General features: G+C 39.2%; 1 protein-coding gene across 4 annotated transcripts in view; it reads right to left on the reverse strand.

The window, feature by feature from the left end:
• The window catches only part of ARHGEF10L (Rho guanine nucleotide exchange factor 10 like), a 252,095-nt gene that overhangs the window by 132,756 nt on the left and 94,922 nt on the right, over positions 1-24,417 (reverse strand). The window lies entirely within an intron of this gene.

Below are 24,417 nucleotides of genomic sequence, written 5' to 3' on the forward strand. Positions count from 1 at the left end.
AGCCCTTAAGCATCTTCAAGTCCACCTCCCTTATTTTACAGGTGAGAAAGTCCCAAAGTGGTTAAGTGATTTGCCCAAGTCACACAGCTAATGAGAGTCAGAGATCTTCCTGCAAGCCTTCAAATACTATATAAATATAAAAATTCTAGGTCTGAGGCTGATAGAGGTTTCTATAGTGCACACAGAGTGCTGATCCTAGAATTAGGAAGACTTATCTTCCTTAATTCAAATATGACCCCATATACTTACTATGTGATCCTGAGCAAATCCCTTTACCTTTTTTTGCTTCAGTTTCTTCATCTATAAAATGAACTGGAGAAAGAAATGACAGATCACTCCAGAATCTTTGCCAGGAAAATCCCAATAGGTTCATGCAAAATGACAACATGGTATTATTATTATTATTATTATTATTATAATTATTATTATTCAGGTAGAAAGCAAACAAGCTAAGATGTGGACCATGTTTCTCAAGTTCAAACTAAGGGTCTTTTCACTACTACATCAAGAGTCTTTTCATCATTATTCTGACCCAAAGTTACTTACTGAATATTTCATGAGAATTGGGGTGATAGAACATCTCCTTAGTCAATGTACCAGTAGGCCAGTACTTCACTGTTTATGGAAAATAGAATAGCAAACCTATTATTACCATAACAACAGAACCTTTCCTTTCTGCATTCTCATTGGTCCAAGGAGAACTTAATACTTACTAGGTACAGTCAGCAAGGAATACTACTGATAGCAGAATACATCTGCCCCCATGCTGTCCCAAGTGTCAACTCTCAGGACAACCTTTAAGGTGGAGGGGGTCTAACTGATCCCACAGCTCATTGCTTTTGGCTGCTCAGTAAGAAGATCATGGAAACAACCTAATTCTTTAAAGAAATAGCAAAAAATAATAGGAGGTGAAAAGAGACTTTCTCTTCCCAACTCTCTCCTCCTCCTTGGTACCAAAGTAGTTCCAAGTTGAGGAAACTCTATATTTGGCTATATGCCTTCTTTTCCAGTTCTCCCATTAGATCCCAGAAAAGGGAGGTGATAGGATGTGGGAAAAAATGGAATGTCCCAAGGAGGTAAGATCTCAGAAGGGCTAGTCTTGAAAGAGGGATCAGTCCTAGAATCAGAAGAATTCAAGTTTAAATCCAGCCTCAGACACTTACTAGCTATGTGACCTTGGGCAAGTCACTCAATCCCAATTGAGAGGAAGGAAAGAAAGAAAAAAAAAGAAAAGGAAGGAAGGGAAGGGAAAGAAGAGAAGGAAGGGAAGGGATGGAAGGTGGAAGAGATAGAGGGAGGAAGGAAGGAAGGAAGGAAGGAAGGAAGGAAGGAAGGAAGGAAGGAAGGAAGGGAGGGAGGGAGGGAGGGAGGGAGGGAGGAAAGGAAAGGAGGAAAGGAGGGAGGGAACCCTTCCTGAATGCTCTAATTTACTGATTTAGAGTAGAAAGGAACCCAAAGCCATCCAGTCCAACCCTGACTCTAGAGAGGGGAAGTAACTTACCCAAGGTCATACAGGCAGGAAATGGCAATACACTTTCTCCTTCCTTAAACTACACTGTACTTCTGGTTAAATGAGGTATCTTTGGAGAATATAAGCATCTTAGGGGCAGGTCTATTTTCTTTTTCTTTTCATCGCTGTATCCAGATAACTATGACCTACGTAAACTTCCCTTCATATTTACATTATCAAAATTTTCTACCCAATTCAGATTATTAGAGAGCTATATCAGTCACTGAATAGTCTCTATCCTTTTCAACTTCAGCCCCCAGTTCATTCACTCAGTATCTTCTTCTCTCAAATGCCTTCCCTTGAACAAGGGAATTCCAATGTCCATATTGATTCTCCCTTTACAAGGGGACTTCAGTTACCATACTGATGTTCCCCCAAAGTGACCTCCCAATGCCTTAGCCTTCTTAAATCCTATGGCTTACCCTTCCCTCCACCTCTGCCACTCACAAGTATAGTAAAATACAGAATCTCTCCATTTCTCATAAATGTTCCACTTACATAATTAAAAATCCTGACACTCCTCTAACTCACCAGGACTGCCTAGCATGCCATCTCTACCTATGCCTAACTTCCATTCTTCATTCTCAAGGAGAGCTCCACCACTCATTCCTCACTACTTTCTTAGGCCCTGCCCTTGCTGTAGCTTTACTTCCTCCTCTCTGATATTGATTTTCTAGTAAGCCAATTCCCCACCATCTATTTTTGAACTTCCCCCTTTTCCCGTGACTTCCCATCTCTTGCCACATTTCAGTCTTGGCTTATCCTCCTAAGCTGTGTTTTCTATGACCATTAACTTGCTCATTAATGGCACTGGAGAAAGTCACATAAGGAAACTTAAAGAGCACAATTAAAGGGGAGATTTTAATGATGTCATTGTCTCTTTTTGGAGAAAACATGAGATCATCTGGAACATGTTCCTCCTCTTCCTCTCACAGCTTTGACATCATATATAATTCTCTTCTTTCCACCAGTCCCTGGCAATATATACCTTTGATCTCACTCCCTGCCATCTTCTCCAACAGACCTGAATCCTCAATCATCCCCTCTCCTTCAATCTTCAATCTCTATCTATTGATTCCTTCCCCAACGACTTCAAAAATACCAAAGTATTCGCCTTCCTACAAGCCATTCCCTTGATCTCCCCATGTCTTTAAGCTATATCTTACATCTTGACTCCCTTTCTCTAAAAAAGCATTCATTTCCTCTCCTCTCACTCCATAACCCCTAGCAATTTCACTTCTGATCTTATAACTCAATTAAAACTGTTCTCTCTAAAGTTATCAATGATCTCTTAATTATCAGATTTGAAGGTCTTTCTTTAGTCCTCATTCACCTTTTGATTTTTCAATAGATAGCTCAATAGGGACAGCTAGGTGGCACAATGGATAAAGCACCAGCCTCAGACACTTAACACTTATTAGCTGTGTGACCTTGAGGAAGTCACTTAACCTTGACTGCCTCACATCTAAAGTGATCTCCAGTCATACTGATTCATATCTGGCCATTGGAGCCAGATGACTCCAGAGGAGAAAGCAAGTCTTGTGACTTAGCACAGCCCACTCTCACTCAAATCTAATTCCCCTGCCTGTCATGGCATCACCTCCCTGATGTCAAAGCTCCTCTTCAAGAGCAAAGGGCAAACCGAAACAACAGATAGCTCAATTAACAACAAAAATGTTGAAAACCCTGTTATCTTTTCTCCCTAGGCATTCAAGACACTACTCTCTCCTGGTTCTCTTCACCTTCTAACTTCTCTTCCTTAATCTTCTTTGAGTAGAGCACTGGATATGGAATCAGAAAGATCTGAGTTCAAATTTTATCTGAAGAACTTAACTTCTGTTGAATAGTAATAATTAAAATAGCTAGCATTTATTGAGCACCTACTATGTGCCAGACACTGTGTTAAGCATTTGGCAAATAGTATCTCATTTGATCTTTACTTCCACCATTGGAGTTAGATACTTTTATCATCACCATTTTACAAAAGAGGAAAATGAGGCAGCTAGTCTGGTCCAGGGTCACACAGCTGTTAAGTATCTGAAGTGGAATTTGACTCCAAGCCCAGTGCTTCATCCACCACATCACCTAGTTGCCTCACTATATGTCTCAGTTTCCATAACTATAAAATGGTAAGAACACCAGCTATCTCATATGAGTTGTTGGGAGGATCAAATAGGATGATATTTGTGAAAGTGCTTAATGTGGTATATAAATGTTCATTCCTTTCTTCCCTTCCTCCCCTCCTTCTGTACTGTTTCATCACTCAGAGCGTGTATGTTCCCCTGAGCTTTGTCCTAGACCTCTTCTCTCTAGAAGTTTCTCTAGAAAGTGACCTCATCACTTTCCGTGGATTTAATTATCAACTCTATGTCAATCATGCAGTCAGGTGGCACAGTAGATAGAGCACCATGTCTGAAGTTAAGAAGATCTGAGTTCTAATCCAGTCTAAGACACTAATTGTGTGACCTTGGGCAAGTCACTTCTCCCTGTTTATCTCAGTTTTCTCATCTGTAAAATGAGCTGAAGAAGGAAATGACAAGTGATTCCAATAACCCTGCCAAGAAAATTCCAAATGGAAGAACAAACAGTTGGTTATGACTGAAACAACTGAAAAACAATTACGTCAATCATTCACAGAGATGTATACCCAGTCCTAGTTTTCACTAGAGTTCCAGTCTTGTATCAATTGCCAATTAGGCATTTCAAATCCAGAGACTTCTAAAGACCATCAGGTCCAAAATGAACTCAATATCATCCCTTCAAAATCTTCCCCAGTCCAGATCTCTTTCCTCCTATCAGACTCCCAGGTTTGTAAGTCTGGTATTAGCCCCAGCCACATTGTCCCTCCCCTCATCTCCTCTTTATCTAATTAACTGCCAAACCTAGTTGTTTCCATCCCCACAACTATATATATTTTGAAACCCAATCTTTCTCTCATGGCACTACCTTAGGTTTCAACCATTTTTTGTCTATATTTTTACAAAGAAATACTCATCAATCTCCCTGCTGCAAGACTCTCCAGTTCAGTCAACCTCAGCACTATTACAAAAATAATTTTGCTTCAGTATAGATCTGACCATGTTATTCCCTGTTCAGTAAACTACAAAGGTTTCCTATTGCCTCTAGAATCCAAAGTAAATTCTTATGAAGCTTGGAAAGCCCTTTTCACTCTGGCCTTGACCCATCTGATTGGCCTCATTGTACACCACTCCTCCTTCTACCCACCTTTTGCTAGTGCCCATCGTGTCTCCTTGCACATTCATTGGCTGTCCCTCAGCCCTGGAATGCTCCCCCTCCTCAACTCTGCTTCATAGACTCCTCTCCAAAACACAGCACAAGCACCATCTTCCATATCATCTTTTCTTGATCCCTACAACTGCTAGAGCTGGTCCCTCCCTTAAGACCTTGAACTTGGCTATTTTGTATTTGTATTTCTTTCACATATATTGTCTCCACCACTAGAAGGTAAATCAGCTCCTTGAAAATAGGGGTTGTGGTATTCCTTGCATTTCCAAGACCTACTCCAGGTCCTGAAACAAAGGTGATTAATAAATACACTTGTTGACTAATTGACTTGCACATAATAAGCAGATAAATGTTGAATTGTTCAATCATTACCCAGCCCCTCACATACAGTCTAACCAGGAGGTGCTTAATATATATCATTTATTTTTTTCCTATTTTATATATAAAGATAGTTTTCAACATTTATTTTTGTAAAGTTTCCTCCTTCCTACCCTTTCTCCCCACCCTAAAATAGCAAGTAATCTGATACAAATTATATATGCACAATCATGTTACACATATTTCTATTTTAGTCATGCTATGAAAGAAGAATCAAAACAAAAGGGGAAAACCATAAGAAACAAAAAACAAATTTAAAAATCTGAAAAAAGAATGCTTTGATCTGATTCAGATTCCAGAGCTCTTTCTCTGGACATGTATGATATTTTCCATCAAAAGTCTTAGAATTGGGGTGGCTAGGTGGCATAGTGGATAAAGCACCAGCCTTGGAGTCAGGAGTACCTGGGTTCAAATCCAGTCTCAGACACTTAATAATACCTAGCTGTATGGCCTTGGGCAAGCCACTTAACCCCATTTGCCTTGCAAAAGTCTAAAAAAAGAAGGTCTTAGAATTATCTTTGAGTCACTGTATAGCTAGGAGCTAAGTCCATCATAGTTGATCATCTCAGTGTTACTATTGTACAGTGTTCTCCTGGTTCTGCTCACTTCACTCAGTAATAGTTCACGTGAGTCTTTCCAGGTTTTTCTAAAACTTGCCAGCTCATTTTTTAATAGAACAATAATATACTCACAATACACTAACAATGATATAGAACAATAATATATCACAACTTGTTCAACCATTCCACAACTGAAAGGCATTCCCTTAACTCCCAGTTCTTTTCTTTTTTATGATCTCTTTGGGATAAAGACCTAGAAGTGGTATTACTGGATCAAAAGATATGCATAGTTTTATAACCCTTTGGGCATAGTTCCAGTCTGCTCTCCAGAATGATTGGATCAATTCACAACTTCACCAACAGTGCACTAGTATCCCAGTTTCCCACATCACATCCTCTCCAATATTTATCAATATTTATCATTTCCCTTTTCTGTCATAATATCCAATCTGAAAAGTTAGCATTGTTTTAATTCCCCTTTCTCTTATCAATAGTGAGTTAGAGTATGTTTCAAATGACTATAAATAGCTTTAACTTCTTCATCTGAAAACTGCCTATTCATATCCTTTGACCAAATAAATATTGATTCATTGACTGATTTGTGCATAGTAGGGAGACAATAAATGCTGATTAATTATTGAGCTGCTGAATTGGTCCTTGGAATTGGTAACAAGTTCAGCCTGGAAAAGAAGTAACAGCATCCTTAGCAAGCACCCATTTTGTCTACAAGTATGCTATTAGCTTGATCTATTCAACTTTAAAAAAATTACTTTAGGGGCGGCTAGGTGGTGCAGTGGATAGAGCACCAGCCCTCGAGTCAGGAGGACCTGAGTTCAAATATGACTTCAGACACTTAATGATTGCCTAGCTGTGTGGCCTTGGGCAAGCCACTTAACCCCATAGCCTTGCAAGAAAAAAAATCTAAAAAAAAAATTACAACTATTAGAATAACTAGAATTGTTGGAAGGATAAAAATAAATAATGTCTCACCAATTCTAAAGTACTACATTAAGTCCTTATTTTTATTAATGTTATCATCACTTTGTAGGTAGTAAAGTTGCAAAGACAAAAATGAAAAGAAAGCTTTATATCCTTTTATACATTTTTATTCATTTAACAAACATTTATTAAGCACCTACTGTGTATACCCTGGGGCACTTAAGTGGTACATAGAACATTGGTTCTAGAGTTAGGAAAACTGAGTTCAAATCTATCCTCAGATATTTAATAGCTCTGTGAACCTGGGCAAGTTGCTTCACCCCATTTGCCTCAATATCTCATCTATAAAAATGAGTTGAAGAAGAAAATGGCAAACCAGTCCAGTAGTTTGCCAAAAAATCCCCATCTGAGTATCTTGAAAAGTCTGAAACTGAATACCAACAGCACCAGCATAGAGGACACTGCGCCACACATGTGTGCCAGAAAACAATTTGTGATTTCACTGGAACTTTCTCCATAGCTTTAGAGAGTTATTTAGGGCACTAAAAGGTCCTAACTAGAGGCAGCTAGGTGGCACAGTGGATAGAGCACCAGCCCTTGAGTCACAAGTACCTGAGTTCAAATCCAGTCTCACATATATAATAATTACCAAACTGTGTGAGTTTGGGCAAGTCACAAACCCACTGCCTTGCAAAAAAAAAAAAAAAGTCCTGACTTGTCCTGGACAGGAATTGATACTACACAGTTAACCCATGACTGATGGAGGAATTATATCCAAGTTTTACTCGTTTCAAGACCAGTTCTCTCTCTCTCTCAATCTCAATCTCTCCTTCTTCTGTCTATCTAGTCTATCCCTGTCTCTTTTTCTCTGTCTCTCTCCTCTCAGTCCTCTCTCTCTCTCTCTCTCTCTCTCTCTCTCTCTCTCTCTCTCTCCTTCCACATGATACTACTATCAAACTATCAATAACCTTACTTAGATCTAAAGAAGCAAAGAATGAAAGGTGGGGACCTGGTAGGGAAAGACCAAGCCCAATTGTCTCCTAGAGAGGGGGTCACCACTGTCATCATAAGCCACACAGCTTCAAGAAGGAAAAAGGTAAAAAGTTCAAGAGACAGCCCTCCTCTGCACCCTCCCCATCTAGTGTGGCTCTTGTCTCAGAGATGAGAGCATCAAAACAGCATCCAGAGAAAACAGAGGGAACCAGTAATCTGAGCAGATCAGATTTCCTGGCAAAGAAGCCCTCTTTCAGGACTGGTATAACTAGACCCTACCAACTGTACCAGAGTAGGAGGGGAAAGAAAGGCCATTGTTCAGAATAGGAAACCAAGTCAATAGTTTTTAGAAAGACAAGAAGACATAGCAGAGAGAGCTGAGAACTTGGAATCAGAGAGTCCTAGGTTCAAAACATGCTTTGAGGTGAGTTTTAATCTCGAGTCTTCTTCCCATTCAGAAAGTGGGCATCATAATATCTCTGATACTTCCCTCCTTGGATTGTTGTGAAACTCCAATGAGATAATTTGGAAACATGTTTTAAGTACTATATCCAGTTCTTTTTTGTGGTAGCAAAGAAATGGGAATCGAGGGTATGATCATCAAATTGAGGAATAGCTAAACAGATTGTAGCAAATTATTGTGATGGAATACTATTGTGCTATACAAAATGATTTGGGAGTATTTCCAAAAAACAAAGAAGACCTATATGAACTGATGCAAAGTGAAGTGGGCAGAACTGGGACATCATTGTACACAATAACAGCAATGTTGTAATGATGATCAACTATCACTGACTTGGCTATAGTTATCAATACAATGAAACAAAACAATCCCAAAAGATTCTTGCTGAAAAAGTGCCAACTACATCCTAAGAGGGAACTGATGAACTCTGAGCACAAACTGAAGTATCATTTTCTTTAGTTTTCTTGCTTTTTTCAAAAATATGACTAATATAAAAATATGTTTTGGATGACTTCACATGTATAATTGATATCATATTGCTTGCCTTCTCAGTGGATGGGGGAGGGATAGGAGGGAAGGAGAGAATTTGGAAGTCAAAATTTCATAAGTAAAGAGTGCTAAAAATAAATTAGAAAAATAACAAAAAATTGCTATATCATTATCCATTATTCAGTGAAAGAGCTAATAAGGCATTTTGACTTTTAGTAAAGCCTGGGGCTTTGGGTTTGAATCTCAGTTATGCTATTTGGAACCGAGGTGAACATCAATTACTCCATCAACAAACACTTTTTTTTAAGTCAATGGGGATTAAGTGACTTGCCCAGAGTCACACAGCTAGTAAGTGTCTGAGGCTAGGTTTGAACTCAGGTTCTGACTCCAGGGCAGCCTTCTGTTCAATATGGTGCCACCTAGCAACCTCAACAAATAGCTTCAGTGTGCCAGGCATTATGATAAATACAAGAGGAATCCAACCCCATAGTCCCTGCCCTCAAGGAACTCATATGGCAAGGACCTTAGAAAGAACAGAATCATAATTTTCATAGTTGAGACTTCAGGAACTTTCTAGTCCAAGTTATTCTTGAATAATATTTCCCCTTGCAATTAAGTGGTTATCTGGCCTTTACTTGAAAATGTCCATTGATGGAGAACTTGATGCCTTAGAAAGCACTTTATATAATCATTTTATATATTTCTGGGCCCTGATTTCTCCATGGGTAAAATAAGGGGGGCTGGACTAAGTAATCTCAAAGGTCTCTTTTGGCTCAAAATCCTAGGACAAAGTAGATTTTGCCAGGGCGACAACCGGAGTCAGGTGGGAGAGATTACACAATACACCCTGGGAGGGCCTGGTTCAGGTTTCTCCCGTGCTCCTCCGCCTCCTAAATGGCCCAGAGCAAATCAGTCAGGGTTAGTCCTGAATGCTGCAGTCAGAAGAAACTAGACTTCTTATTTCTTGGCAGACAGAAAACTCCACATCCCCTCTATGACAATATGCACTGGAATGCCTTCCCTCTTCATTTCCACCTGAAGAGAATCACTCTCTTCAAGACCCATCTTGAGCACCAACTTCTATGGGAAGTCTTTCCTAAGCCCCTCAATTGCTGGTGTTTCCCCTTTCAAACTTGTATGTAATAATCGCACCAATCTTATCAAGCATTCATGAATAGTATTTCATTTGATCCTCACAACAACCTGTTGTAGGAGATAAAGATTATTATGCTCTCTATTTTATAGCTGAGAAAACTGAGGGGGCTAGAGGTAAAGTGGCTTGCCCATAGTCATACAAGTTGCTAAAGTCTGAGATATTTAATTTATTTGTATTTGATCTCCATATTTCTTCTGTACGCCCTCAGGCTTCCAACTTTTTCCTTACTCTCCCCTTCAATCTTTGTATCAACATTAGACCTGGGCAACAACATAGTTGATCAGTGCTCAAGGTCCGGATCTGTCCAGAAAAAAGTTCACAGCACAAAGAGGAGCAGTCAATGAGTCAGTACGCTTATTAAGCACCTACTATGAATGTACTGAGAATACAAGGAATACAAATACAGTCCCTCCCCTTGAGGAGCAGGACCTTGCGATCTAATGGGGAGCAGATATGAAACAAGTTGTATATAATATAAAGAGATAATAAAGGGAAGACAAAGCAGCAGAATAAAAGTGAATGTGTGGATTTCTGAAATAACACTAGGAAGACACAATTCATCTTCATGAATTCAAATTCAATCCCCCCCCCCACCCCAGGGAGCCCCAGGAGACTAAGTTCATAATGGCAAATGAGACAAAGCAACTAATTACTATTCCCCAGCCAATATGATGACCTATGGCACTTAAAAAAAATGAAAAGCTAAATAAATATTCTTAATCTAGTCAATTTATAACCACTTAAAAACTTAATCATGAAATAATAGAAGTTTAGAGGTGGTTGAGCCCTAGGCTCATAAATGTTAGAGCTGGGGGAGGGGAAGGTCTTTGGAACACAGAACATCAATACTGGGAGGGACCTTAGAATGAAGAATGGCAGAGTTGGGAGGGACTTGAAGGCACAAAATGACAGAGCTGAGAAAGGTTAGAGAAGAGAATGGGATGTCCAGAGTTGGAATGGGTCTTAGAACACAGAATGGCAAGGCTAGGCAGGACTTTAGGCTCAGAATGTCAGAGCTGGGAAGGGTCTCAGAAAACATTAGCTGGAAAGGCCCTTAGAATAGAAAAAGTCAGTCTTGGAAGGCATCCTAGGACACAGAATTTCAAAGCTTAAAGGTCTTTAGAAGTTCATAAGGATACTACCACAGAAGATCACAGAAAAACTAGAAAGGAACTTTAGAGACAATTTAGTCTAATTCCTTAGAGGAAAATGAAGCCTCAAGAAAGGAAGTGACTTGTTCAGTCACATAGACAGTAAAATGCCCAGGCTCCTGATTCCAACCTAGATCAACACTTTTTCCACTATCCCCCCCAAAAAAAAATTCCAATTTTTTTAGTTAATGTCCCCCATCTTAGCCTTCTCAGATTCCAGAGGAAAATCTTAAGATTGAGCATTCCCTGCTGTCCAAGCCCATCTCTTATTTATTCAGCTGCCCCCAGCCACCCGCGCTCCTCTGGCAGATTCGGGGGATGGGACCCTGGGACAAACAAAATTTGTCCTACCTTATATTATTCCCTTGGATTTTTCCTCAGTCTTTCAGATATACTTTATCTATCCATTCCCATAAGATCTTTGTGCAGAAGGAGAAGTCAATTTATTCTGCTCCCATTTTATCGATGTGGAAAGTGAGACTTTGAGAGAACAGGTGTCTTGACCCAATACATAGAACAAGTCAGCCCCCTAGGCATGCAACTTGCAGGAAAAACCCACTTCTGCTGACTTCCTCGGGAGGGGCCCGTATAGCATTCCATGCAGAGCTGTCTGGATACCATTCCACAGGGAGCCCCATGAGATTCAGCTTCTTCAGCTTGGCAACTGTCTCCCAGCAGGCAAAGTTCTTGTCCAAATAAACATCTCCCTCCACACAATTGGGTTATTCATATGAAGCAATCCACAGCCCCCACCACAAACCAAAATAAAGGTCTCTACTCCAAGCTGGAGCCATGAGCATGTGGCCACCATTTCTTCCCCAAGACATAAACATGCAAACCTATGACAGTGAAGGTGGAAGCACTGGATGAGAGGAGTTTCCAGGATCAGAGATGGATGAACTAAGAGCTACCTTCATTTATTAATCTTGTTTGATTTCATGGATTTAGAAACTTATAGAAAATCAGAGTTGAATGAGACTATACAATATAGAATGTAAGAATAGTGAATTTCAGAGAAGTGAAAAGAGTGTCAGAGAATGTCAAATATGGGAAAGGCCTTAGAACACAGAATGTCAATGCTGGAAGGGACCCTAGATTACAGGATATCAGAAATGGAAGCTTAGCATTAAAAATGTCAGAACTGGGAGACACTTTGGAACACAGAATACTAGAGCTGGGAGAAATCTTAGCATATAGAGTGTCAGAGATGGAAGAGATTTTAGAATATAGAATGCCCAAATTCAGAGAATACAGAAAGTCAGAGATGGATTTTAGAACAGAGAATGTCAGAGTTAGAGGAAAACTTAGAACAACTCAGAACTGGGATAGAACTAAGAACCCAAAACATTAAAGCTTGGAGGGATTTTAAGAACACAAAATTTCAGGTCTGGGAGAGCCCGTAAAAACCAGAACATCAAGAGGTGGAAGGCACTTCTTAGTAAAGAGATTATCAGAGGTAGATAGTAAAGATCTGAGAACTGGAATTAGAAGGAACCTCTGAGAGTGTCTGATGCCATTGACTCCTGACCAAAAATCACATCTAAAACATCACCAAAGGATCTATCCAGTCTCTACAGAAAGATCTCAGGTGAGGGCATACTCACTTTTGTGAGCTTGGGCTAACTTGTATTACTCTAAGGTCTATCCTATGTTGTAAGTACAGGCTTTACTATGGCTGTTTAGTATAGGAGTTATGAAGGTTCTGGCCTATTGAAATCCCCACTCCATTCCCTTCCAAAGCCTCCACTCTTTCAAGGGTCAGCTGTTATCCAGGTGGATTTTTTTTATTTTTTTATTTTTTTTTGGTTATTGCAAGTCAATAGGGTTAAGTGACTTGCCCAAGGTCACACAGCTAGGTAATTATTAAGCATCTGAGGCTGAATTTGAATGGAGATCCTCCTGACTCCAGGGCCGGTGCTCCTTCCACTACACCACTTAGCTGCCCCCAGATGGATGGTTTTTTTGCCCTGGACTTTCCTAATGGGCAGAGTCAGCCTTATCTTCTCCAATCTCTGCTTACTTTGGAGAAAGAGAAAGACCTAGTGCTGTTCCTCAAGGAATACAGGGTGATATCTAAACAAATGCTGCAGCAACAAATAAGGCCTTGAAATGAAATGTGGTTTCTTCTTCATTCCCTGGCTTTTTCCCAAGAGACCTAAGTCTTAAATTTAGTCCTTTTTCCTTCTTGCTGAATTCCTTAGAACATTATAAAAGTTCTTGCTATTCCTCACATCTCCCCCTCCATGCCTTTTTCTTAGCCAACCCCCATGTCTGAAATATACTCTTCTCTCATCTTAGGATCCCAAATTAGGATCATCCTAGGATCCCAGATTCATGTCAAATGCCATTTTCTACATAAAGACTTTATTGATACAACCAGTTTCTGATACTACCTTCCCCAGGGGAAAAAAGCTGCCTTTTTATATTTATATATACATATTTGTAGAATGAGAGACTAGGTGATAAGGGCACATGCAATTTCATTTTCCCTACTGGTTTGGCTAACTTCTGGACACATGAGTAAGGTGTTACTACTGTATGACAATGGAGGAATAGGAAGAACCAATGGTAAAGCCAGAATTGAAAAATTACCCTTTTTTTGTACTAAGATCCATGTGGTTTTCAAGTAAGGAAGATTGCAAATGTGCTGCTAGGTGAGGAGAGTAGCTTCTGCTGCCTTCACTCTCTACTCAGCCACCATGTGTCCCTGAGTCCATGGCACCTGTTTCTGTTGTATTTATTCTTTCTTCATCTTAAGAGACAGAATGGATGAAGTTTTGACCTTGTAAGCTTCAAAAGGTTAGAGGAGTCATGAAAGTATTATCTCATGGCATCAAATGCCAAGTCAAGCAAGCAACCAATACCACTAAGCAAGTGACTCATCTACTAGGTATATCACAGCCAGAAGTAAATAGTGGGGGATTATAATGGGAGAAAAAAGACTACTAGGGCCAGGAAATGCTTCTAATCGGTTGAGGGGAAGAAGATGGGGTAGGGAGTTTTGTTTTAAGTTTGGGCCCACTATTCCCAAGGGAGAATATACCTCCTGGGTTGGAAGCATATTTTTGAATTTGAATGTCCTCACTATACTTTCTCAGCAAATATATTTTTGTAAAAGCTAATTTATTGGGGCGGTTAGGTGGCACAGTGGATAGAGCACTGGCCCTAGAGTCAGGAGTACCTGAGCTCAAATCCAACCTCAGACACTTAATAATAAGAGTTGATCAGACACTTAATAATAAGAGTTGATCAACTATGATGGAGGCAGTTGCTCTCAGTAGTTCAGAGATCTAGGACAACCCAGGAAAATCTGTTATGGTCAACACCATCCACATCTGGCGGGGGCGGGGGGGGAGAATGAAGAATCTGGCTAGATATTATGTTCACTTTTTAAAACTTCTTTTATGCTTTTCCTTCCTATCCCATGGCTTGCTTTCTTTTCCTTAGTCCCAATATACAAAATAACTACTGGTAAACATGTTGAACACAAATGAACATGTGTGCCTTTTTGCTGGGAGAGGAGGGTGGGAAGGGAGAATGGTAGAAAAATGTGTAATTTATAAATATGCAAGTAGATGAATGTTTTAAAATTGTCATAACATGTAATTGGAAAAATAAAATAAAATATCAAACATGGAAAAAACCCATAGGATGATACTGCTAGGAATAGTATTAGAATATAGAATATCAGAAACTGGAAAGGTACCTAAAACACAGTATCTCATTGCTGGGAAAAGTATTAGAACAATGTCAGAGCTGGGATGGCCCAAAGAACACAGGATGTCACAGCTTGGAGGGCCCGTAGAAAAACAGAATGTTAATGCGGGAGGGAAAACCTTAGAACACAGAATGTCAGAACTGAGAGGGTGGGTTGCTTAGAATATGCCATTTCACTACTGGGAAAAACCTCAAAACAATCAGTGCCAGAACTGGGAAGGTCTTTAGAACACAGGATGTCACTGTTGGGAAAAGTTTTAGAACAAAGGGTGTCAGAAGTGGGAGAACTGTAGAATGTAGTGTAGAGATGGCAAGAAATGTAGAATGCCTCTGAGGCTCCCCAAAGTCAGTTCCCAGGGGTTCCAAGCCAAGGCCTAAGGTAGTGATTTCCTGTGGAAGGTCAGCCTTCCCTGGCCTAGCTGTTAGAGCTGTTAGTTCTCAGAGGAGAGGGACTACATCTTGTCCTTAGTCTTAAGCAGAGGTCACCAGTCACTGTCAGTAATTTATATGGGGGATACACAGATGTCCATGAAGGACAAGAATCCTTGGTTCTTTGGTTACTGGAAAGAATAAAATTGTACAAAACAATACTGACTATCAAGGGTCTGAGGGGACAGATTTGGCTTGTGTGGCTGAAGAGGAGGAAACTAAGGGAAAAAAAGGAAAGAGGCATAAGCACCTACTATGTGTCATACATTATATTTAGTCCTTAATGAATATTTTCTTATTTGACCTTTATAACAAGATAGGTGATATTCTAACTCCTATTTTACTGATGAGAAAACCGAAGCAGATAGAAGTTATTTAGTCATATGGAAAAGCAAATTTTATCTCCACATCTAGGAAAAACTTGGCAATATAGAGCTATCCATAAAGATAATTCTAGAATTAATAATTAAAAAATAATCACAAACAGAATGACTGCTTGTCTTTCTAAATGACCATAGCTCTGGAGCTGGCAGAGATCTAGCAGGTCATCTATTTCTTCTCCCTCATTTTTCAAATGAGGAAACTGAGGCCCAGAGATGGGAAGTAATTTGCCCAGGATCATATAGGTAAGTGGAAGATGCATTCATTCATTCATTCATTTATTCAATAAACACTTTTTTGAGCATGATCAATTTATTAGTAAAATTAGTAAATACCAATAAACTGCATCCAAGATTCCTCAATAGTCTAGGATCCATCTGACATTCAGAGTCCCTCTTTTATGCAGCTGACAAGGCAGCAAGTTATATAGGGCACCAAAAATACTCTAATGATGCAAATGACATCAGAGGCTATGATTGATATGATCCAAAGATGAGGGGTGGGCTATGTTTCAATAAACATTAAGTATAAGGCACAGTGCTAAGAGTGTATCAAAGGACCTTAGACTTTAGAACAGAAGGGACAATTAGAGGCTGTCTAATTCAACTCTTCCCTTGGTCAGATGAAGAAACCAAGGCCCAGAGGGGTAGATAATATTGATCAGTCGAGTAACATGCCCAGTTGTAAATGGTAAAGGCTGCATCTATATCTTGGGCCTTTCACTCCAGTCAACCTTCTCCTTTCCACTATAACTTTCTGCTTCTAATCAAATTCAAACCCAAATCCCAAGACTTCCAAGTTCAATGGGAATGCTCTTCACTCTTCCTCCATTACTTCTAAACCTCCTTCAAGGTAGTTAATGAAAGTATGATTATCCCCATTTTTCAGATGGGTATAAGGGTATATCTGAGATGACACCACTAGTAGTTGGCAGAGACAGGATGGAAATAGCTTTCCTGCCATCAAACACAAAAATAAAGCAGACTGTTTTGCAAAAAGGAGTCCCCCTAATTATAATGGAAAAGAGCATTTGATTTGGTTCTGGTCTTGCTTTCAATATCAGGATCATTGAGAAAGGGACTGGATGTGTGATTTCACTGGTTTAGAGAATTCCCCAATGAGGAAATGCTTGCTACCCATTCAAATCTACATCTTCTCTACAGAATTTAAGGTGTTGGAGGTAAAGTGATATGTCCAGAACATGTCTTCTGGATTCAAGTCCAGTCTTTATTTACTATTCCAAGCTGCCCTTCAATACTTGGGATCACAAATATAGAGCTAGGAGGAACTTCAAAGGCCATCTAGTCAACCCTCTCATTTTTACAGATGAGGAAAATGAGGCCCAGGAACTGTTAGTGATTTACCCAAGGTCAAGTTTTAAGTGTTTTAAGCGTCATCATTAGGATGTGACCCCAAGTCCCTTGACTCCACAGTCAATGTGCTCTTCCTACTTTTTACCAGGCCAGCTCTATTATCTATGGAGCCTTGGCCAAGGAACCAATAATCCTCTTGGAAGGAAGCTACCTTCTCTTCAAAAGGAAGGAGTAAAGACTGGGTCAATTCTTACTCTACTGACCTATGATCTGTCTAATGTTCTGTAATCACAGGTTAGTGGTAATTACAATAAGTATGAACTCATGGCATTCATAGTATGCGCCAATCACCAGACAATACTGAGAAGTAGGTGTTTATTATTATCCCCATGTTACTAATGAACAGGGTTGGTGTTGTTGGTGATCTCAGAATGGCTCTAAATCTTACCCCTGCAATTCATAAACATCTATGAAGCTCCTCCTTCTTCCCCAGGCACTGTTGCTAAACCCTGGGAATACACAGGCAAAACCTAAACTATCCCAGCCCTCAAGGAATTTACATTCCACTAAGGGAACATAACTCATATAATAGTAAGTATAGTCTAAGAAAAAATAAGGAAAAAATTATAAAATAAGGGATGGGGAGAGATCTAGAAATACTTCATGGAAAAAATAGCCTCTATGTTAAGTCTTGAAGAAAGATAATGATTCTGAGTAAAAGAGATGAAGAAAAAAATGAACATATTTAGATGTAGAAGAAAAGAATCATGAGGAAAATGGCATTTATGGTCAAGTATTTGGAAGACCATCATAAGAAGAAGGCAAAACCTTCTAGGGCAATAGGTTTTTGCTGCTGAATCATTTCAGTCATGACTTATTCTTCATAATTCAATTTGGGATTTTCTTGGCAAAGATACAGATGTTGGGTTGCCATTTCCTTTGCCAGCTTATTTTATATATGAGAAAATTGAGGCAAACAGGATTAAGTGACTTGTCCTGTATCATACAGTAAGTGTTTGAAGCCAGATTTGAACTTAGGTCTTCCTGACTCCAGGCAGTACTCTATCACCAATGAGCAGCACAAAGGGACACTGGTAGAAAGGGCAAAATGGCAGAAATGTCAGGAAAAGTTTTCTGACAATAATAGCAGTCCAAGAGTAGAATGAGCTGCCTAGAGATATGGTGATCTCCTTCACCTTGGAGGTCTTCAGGTGGAGGCTGGATGACTGACTGTTGGGTATATTAGAGTGGGAGATTCCTTTTATTTATTGGTTGGGCTGAATGGCTGAGGTCTCTTCCAAGTCTGAACTACTGTGAGTCTATAAGTTCATTTCAATACACTTTGAACACAATATATCAGAGCTGGAAGAGGCCTCCAAAGTCTTCTCAAGGGAATTCATGGAGGTAGCAGGAGGAGTTTTGAGTTTGAGAAACAGCCAATGATCCAGTTTAGTTGAAAAGTTGAGTTGGCAAAAAGGATGTCAAGGGTATATAGCATGACATAAGCCTGGCAAAAGAGGCAAGAAACAGGTTACTCAGTCTTAAATGCCTTAAAAAGTTGAGAAGTTTAAAAAGCAATAGGAAGACACCAATAGATTATGAGCAAGGGAATGACAAAGATCACAAAATCAGAAACATAGAATCTCTACCCAAGTTGGGACTGCAATGACAATTTAGTCCAACTCTGACTGAAATTGTAATCCCCATCTAGACTAATTTGCCAAGAAGGCACCCTGTCTCTGCCTCAGATAAGGGGAGAGCTACTACTTTCCAAGACAAAATCACTCTCCCTTTAGACAGCTCCCATTGGTTGGAATTTCTTCTTAACATGAAGATTAAATTTGCCTCTTTTCAATTTCCTGTTTCTGCCCTGTGGGACAAAGAAAACAACTTCAATCCCTCTTTCATATGATCATCTTTCCAATATCCAAAGGTCAGACCTGCACCGTGGGAGGATTATTTGTGCAGATGAATTAGTCAATGGAGAAAGATCCACTAGAGTCTGGAAGATCATAGAGCATAGGGGCGGCTAGGTGGAGTAATGGCTAAAGCACCAGCCCTGGAGTCAGGAGTACCTGGGTTCAAATCTGGTCTCAGACACTTAACAATTACCTAGCTGTGTGGCCTTGGGCAAGCCACTTAACCCCATTTGCCTTGCAAAAACCTAAAAAAAAAAAAAAAGATCATAGAACATAGGGACCATGTTCCATGAAACTTCATATCCCCAAGGCTCAATATTATGGCCTTGGATGGACCTCTCAGAAAGTCTGGTAAAAACCTGCGGATACTTTTTTCAGGATCCAGATTCATAACTGAAGGAGTTGCTACCTTTCAGTATATGGATAGCAAATATGGAAATGTATTTTTTTCAGGGTCCACCAAAATTTTCATGGACCCAAAGTTAAGAACTCCTGGACCAGATGATTTCCAAGGTCTCTTATCAATTAAATTTTAAAACTAATGTCCTCATTTATGATAAATCACGTTTTTCTCTGTTTCACCACCTGTAAAATGGGAATAATAATACTCGTCCGATCTAATTCTCAGTGTTTTAACAAAAGTACTTTGTAAACCTTAAAGTCCTAGAGAAACAAAGATTATGCCTCTCATGGTCATCTGGGATCCTAAACAAGTTAATAATGGCTGTGACTGAGCATCACTTCCCTCTCCCTGAATATGAAGCCACATACCACAAGCTCCTCTTTGCTCATCATGATCATAAGAGTCAACATTTCCATCACTCAAACATCTGGTCACAACCCATCATCAGTCCCATGTGCCCAAGATAGCTAGAGTAGGTCAAGGACTTTTGATGACACAGGTAACCAGCACCCCAATAAAACATTACTCAACCAACTTCCTTCCACAATAAATGTCAACAAGGCCTATTGACTAAACCCTACCATCACATCCGAACCCTACATTTAGTCAGTCATTTTGGGTTGGTCAATGAGTTGAACCACTCATTCCTTCTTGACTACCAATCAGAGCTCAATTCTGACAGAACTGATAAGTAGAATGTAAATTCCTTCAGGTGAGTGTAGAGGTCTGTTTTTCAGTAATGGGAAGTTGGGAGTGTCACCATGAATTTTTTAACATGAACTAACTAAAAGCAATGAACTCCTGTAAAAAATTGAGACTTAAGTACTGTCAATAGCCATGATAAATTAATAATTAATTAGATTGAAACTTAATTTGCTTGCTATCCTAATTCTTGAGTTCAGGTGTAGATGTTTGACCTCTCATAAAATCACTAGTTCATCAGTCTGAGGACTGTCACTGATGGATGTCTGACCCTGGGAAAGTCAAAAGAACAACCTTGTGAAGGTAAAGGTATGATACTCTTGACCTATCTCTAGCTTGGTAAAAAAAGACATTTTCCCATCTGGTTAATTCTGAGCCTGGCAGTGATATTCTGTCTTACAAGTGGCTGCCTATGACTCATATCTGAAATCAAACAAAACTAATGCTGCCAGATTCTTGCTTTTTTCTTCACATAGCAAATTTCATTGATAAAGGCAAGTGTAAAAAAAATGAACTTTATATAATCTATGTATGATATGAGATGGGATGGGATGGGATAATAATGCATAATATGGTATAGTATAGTATGGTATAATGCCGTATAGTATGGTATAGTACAGTATGGCATAGTGTAGTATGGGATAGTACAGTATAGTATAGAACAGCATAGTATGGTATGGCATAGTATAGTATAGTATAGCATAGCATAGTATAGCATAGTATAGCATAGTATAGTACCATATAATATGGTACAGTATAGTATAGTACTGTATAATACAGTATAGTATTACTATAGTGAGGGATCATTTTGAATTATCATTTGAACCACAAATGATAGAGACCTTAACATCCTTTCATTATGTTAATAAGATAATAATATTCCTATAATAGTGAATTAGTGAGAAATGGGACACAATTTTCAAAATTGGATTAAAAATTTTACATGGAAAAAGTTGTTTGAAACAGCTATCTAATAACATTGAAAGGGATGCAGACTCATTTTTCAATTCAGGCCCTGTGATGTAACAATTGAAATACTCTGAAATCTCAGGTGAATTATGAGTTCTTAACATAATGATTCTTCTTAGAGCTCTATGTGTTAAAGTCTTAGAACCTGAAAAGCACATCTAGAAGAGGGAAGTCATTTTAGAGCTAAGCTAAGAATATAATTTATTTCAACAATATTCAACTACAAACCAGGCTGAGAGAACTCTACAGTGTAGGTTTCTGTATAATACAAATCCATGAAATTTTTTCATCTACATCAAGGATATATGATCCTTAGCAACTGAATTCACCCAAAGCTATGATTAGTCCATGTACATGTTTTAACATCTGTTTATCAGGTCAGTTCATTGGTTTGGTAATATCTCCTGAAAGGTCAAGATAGGTCTGTCAAGGTCTGTTTGTTAGTCCATTTGTCAACCAATGAGATTCTGTAGTTTGTATAGACCCTCCTGGAGGGTCAAGAGCAAGGTGAACCAACCAATAAGATTCTATATTTTTAGCTTGCTTCATCTGTATTGTCTGGGTTTCAAGTACTAAAAAACTAAGGCCCTGAAGGAAGGGGGCCTCTCAGATCTAAGGTCCCTTTCATTAGAAGGGGGTCTTTGAGCCTTTAACAAAATACCATTAGCTCCATTCTGTCTCAGTTTCTTTTATTACATGTTAGACAATTTTGGACCCCACAAAGCACTCTAGATATATTAATTATTATTATTTTATCATCATCATCATCCAGCTAGAATGTATCTATACAAAGAATATGACCTCCTGGAATAATACTGAATAATACCTGGAATAATACCTCTCTTGGCCTCAGTTTTTTCTCATCTGTGAAAAGAGATAATTAGATCAAATGACCTCCAGATCCTTTCTAGATTTAGACCTCTGATTCTAATACCAAAAACTAGGACATCTCAAGGTTCTGAGGATGGCCAACTGGACTAAATAATACCAGCACCAACTTGTTAAAAATTAACTAGCATCCAAGGAATTCCTAACATCTACAAAAATCTCATTTGTCCTCACAATTTTAACTGTCACTTCAATCAACTAATCAGCAAACATCAATTAAGCACCTACAATGTGATTAGAGCTGTCTCGGGTGCTGAGAACCAGTTCCTGCCTTCCTTACTGGCATGTATATAAAATATATAAAAGAAACATATAAATATAAGATATTGGGGAGGGAGAACTAGCAACCAGACAAAGGCAATCTGTAGATGGTGATACTTGCATTAAGTGTCTCAAAAGTATGACAAGCACTTTATATATTATTTATATATATATATATATATGTATATATATATATATATATATATATATGTTTAATTACTACTAGTGGCTATATAATACCTATTTTATAGAGGCAGAAACTGAGTCTTAAAAAATACAAGTCACTTACCCAAGTTCACATTGCTAGTAAGTGTCTGAGATAGGATATGAATCCATCCTCCTGGCTCTAGGTCCAACACTCTAACACCCCTCACCACTCTGCCTCACATTAGTCCAGGCTGCCAAAAGGTTTCCCTACAAAGGTCCCTAACCTCTCTTTGAGGTTCATGTGGGGCAATGGGAGGAGAGCTCCAGCCTATTCCTTGAAAGATAAAGAAGGCAAAGAAGAATGAAGGAATTCTTAAATGGACAGGGTTTGGGTAAGTTGGGAGAAGTCAAGGGACAGTCAGCTATACTTAGAGCTCACAAATGCTCATGAAAAAAGCAAGTACCTTTTCTAGTTCAGTCCCCCAGACAGCAATCTGTGTTGAACTCTGGAGCCTGAAAACCAGGACTTCCTCTCTTTCAGGTCTGATCTCTTGTGGTGAATCTCCAGTTCTGTCCTAGACACCACCTTCTGCCTCTGGCCTTTTCTACCTAATCAACAGATCCACCCAGTTCCAGTCCCACATACAAGGACCTCCTCAATGTTTGTTCCCTCCCTCCCCATAGCAGAACAGTAGTAGATTCTGTCTGCCCCAAGAACCCTGCCTAGCCACATTCTGCATCAAACCCTTGGGGCCAAGCCCCACCCTGGGAAGGGCCCCCATGGGCCAATAGACTGAAGTGGAGAGAGGACATTATTGTTTCCAATTTGCAGATAGGGAAATTGAGGACAAGTTAGGTTCAATTAGTTGTCTGCAGGTTTCATAGTTCACCTTTGAGAAAGTTAGAACCTCAAGTATCATTTCTTGACTTTTAGTCCGTAGCATCCCCTTTTTTGTCTTAGGAAATGATTCCTTTCCAGTCAGACTCTTCCAAATCACTTACATTCTAAGATTCATGACCTGGACAGTGGTGACCATTCTACATAAGCAAAGATAGTTTGGTTTGGTCATATTATCCTGTCTGTCACAGAGGCATGGAGGAACATACACATGATGAAGGGGGGAGGGGAAGAAAAGGAAGAAATAAGATTCTTTCAAAGTAACCACAGGACTGGGGTAGGTAGGTGGACAGAGTGGACAGAGCATGGACCCTGGAGTCAGGAGAACCTGAGTTCAAATCTGGTCTCAGGCACTTAAAACTTTTTTAGCTATGTGACCTTGGGTAAGTCACTTAACCCCTTTGCCTTGCCAAAAAAACCAAACAAACAACAGGGATTAGCAGGGAAAAGTTCATAGATGAAAGAGTCATACAGTCTACTTTAGTAGAGAATTTAGAATCACAAAAAAGCTTCAAGGAACCTCAAAGGGCACCTAGTCTAACCAAAGTATTTATTCAATCTACAAAATTCCTTTAAAGCAAAATCTAGCCTCTGCCTGAAAACTACTGCCCTAGGGACAGTTATAATGATTAGGAAGTCCTTTCTTAAATAGATCTGAAATCTGCCTCCAGTAATATTCTCCTATTGCTCTCAATTTGTCTGCCTTCAGAGTCAAAAAGAACAAATCTCATCCATCTTCTAAATCTGAGAGTTCTCTGTGTTTTTTTATGTATCCCATCTTTTTTCCATTTTGGGATAATTAGTGATTATTTTGTCAGAATTTTATTTCATTATTTAGTCAAATCTAATTTTATGAACCCATTTGGGTTCATAAAGAAGAGAAGAGAAGAGAAGAGAAGAGAAGAGAAGAGAAGAGAAGAGAAGAGAAGAGAAGAGAAGAGAAGAGAGAAGGGAAGGGAAGGGAAGAGAAGAGGGAGGAAGGAAGGAAGAAGGAAAGGGATAAGGAGGTATTTTTAAAATCCATAAAAAAGAACAGAAGAAAGGCCAGAAAGAATCCTAGACAGGGAGGACAGCTTTGAATGTTCCATGCTGAATTTGTTACATATTTTTTAAAAATGATCTAAATTAAAAAGTCACAGTTTCAAAGACAATCCTCTTTTTTAATTTCTACAATATGAAAGTCCTCATCTTATTTCCTGTTTGCTAGTTCAGAATAGAAAATAAATAAAAAAATAAAATCATGGAATGTCAGATTTGGAAGGAATCTTAGAAATAATTTAATCTTCTCTCGTTCTCTTACCAGGGTAGGATCTGAGACCTGGGGAAGGGGAGGTCACTCAGTCAAGGTCACACAGCCAAGTAAGAGGTAGAGAATGAGGATACCATGAAGGTTGAATGTAAAGCATGTTAATGGTCACAGAACATCCCTGAATATTATTCTCCCCATTATATACTAAGTGCAAGAGCTTCCCAGAGGAGACTGAGCTTGTCCAAGGTCACACAAT

Source organism: Macrotis lagotis, chromosome 1 (genome assembly GCF_037893015.1).
Source record: "Macrotis lagotis isolate mMagLag1 chromosome 1, bilby.v1.9.chrom.fasta, whole genome shotgun sequence".
NCBI lineage: Eukaryota > Metazoa > Chordata > Mammalia > Peramelemorphia > Peramelidae > Macrotis > Macrotis lagotis.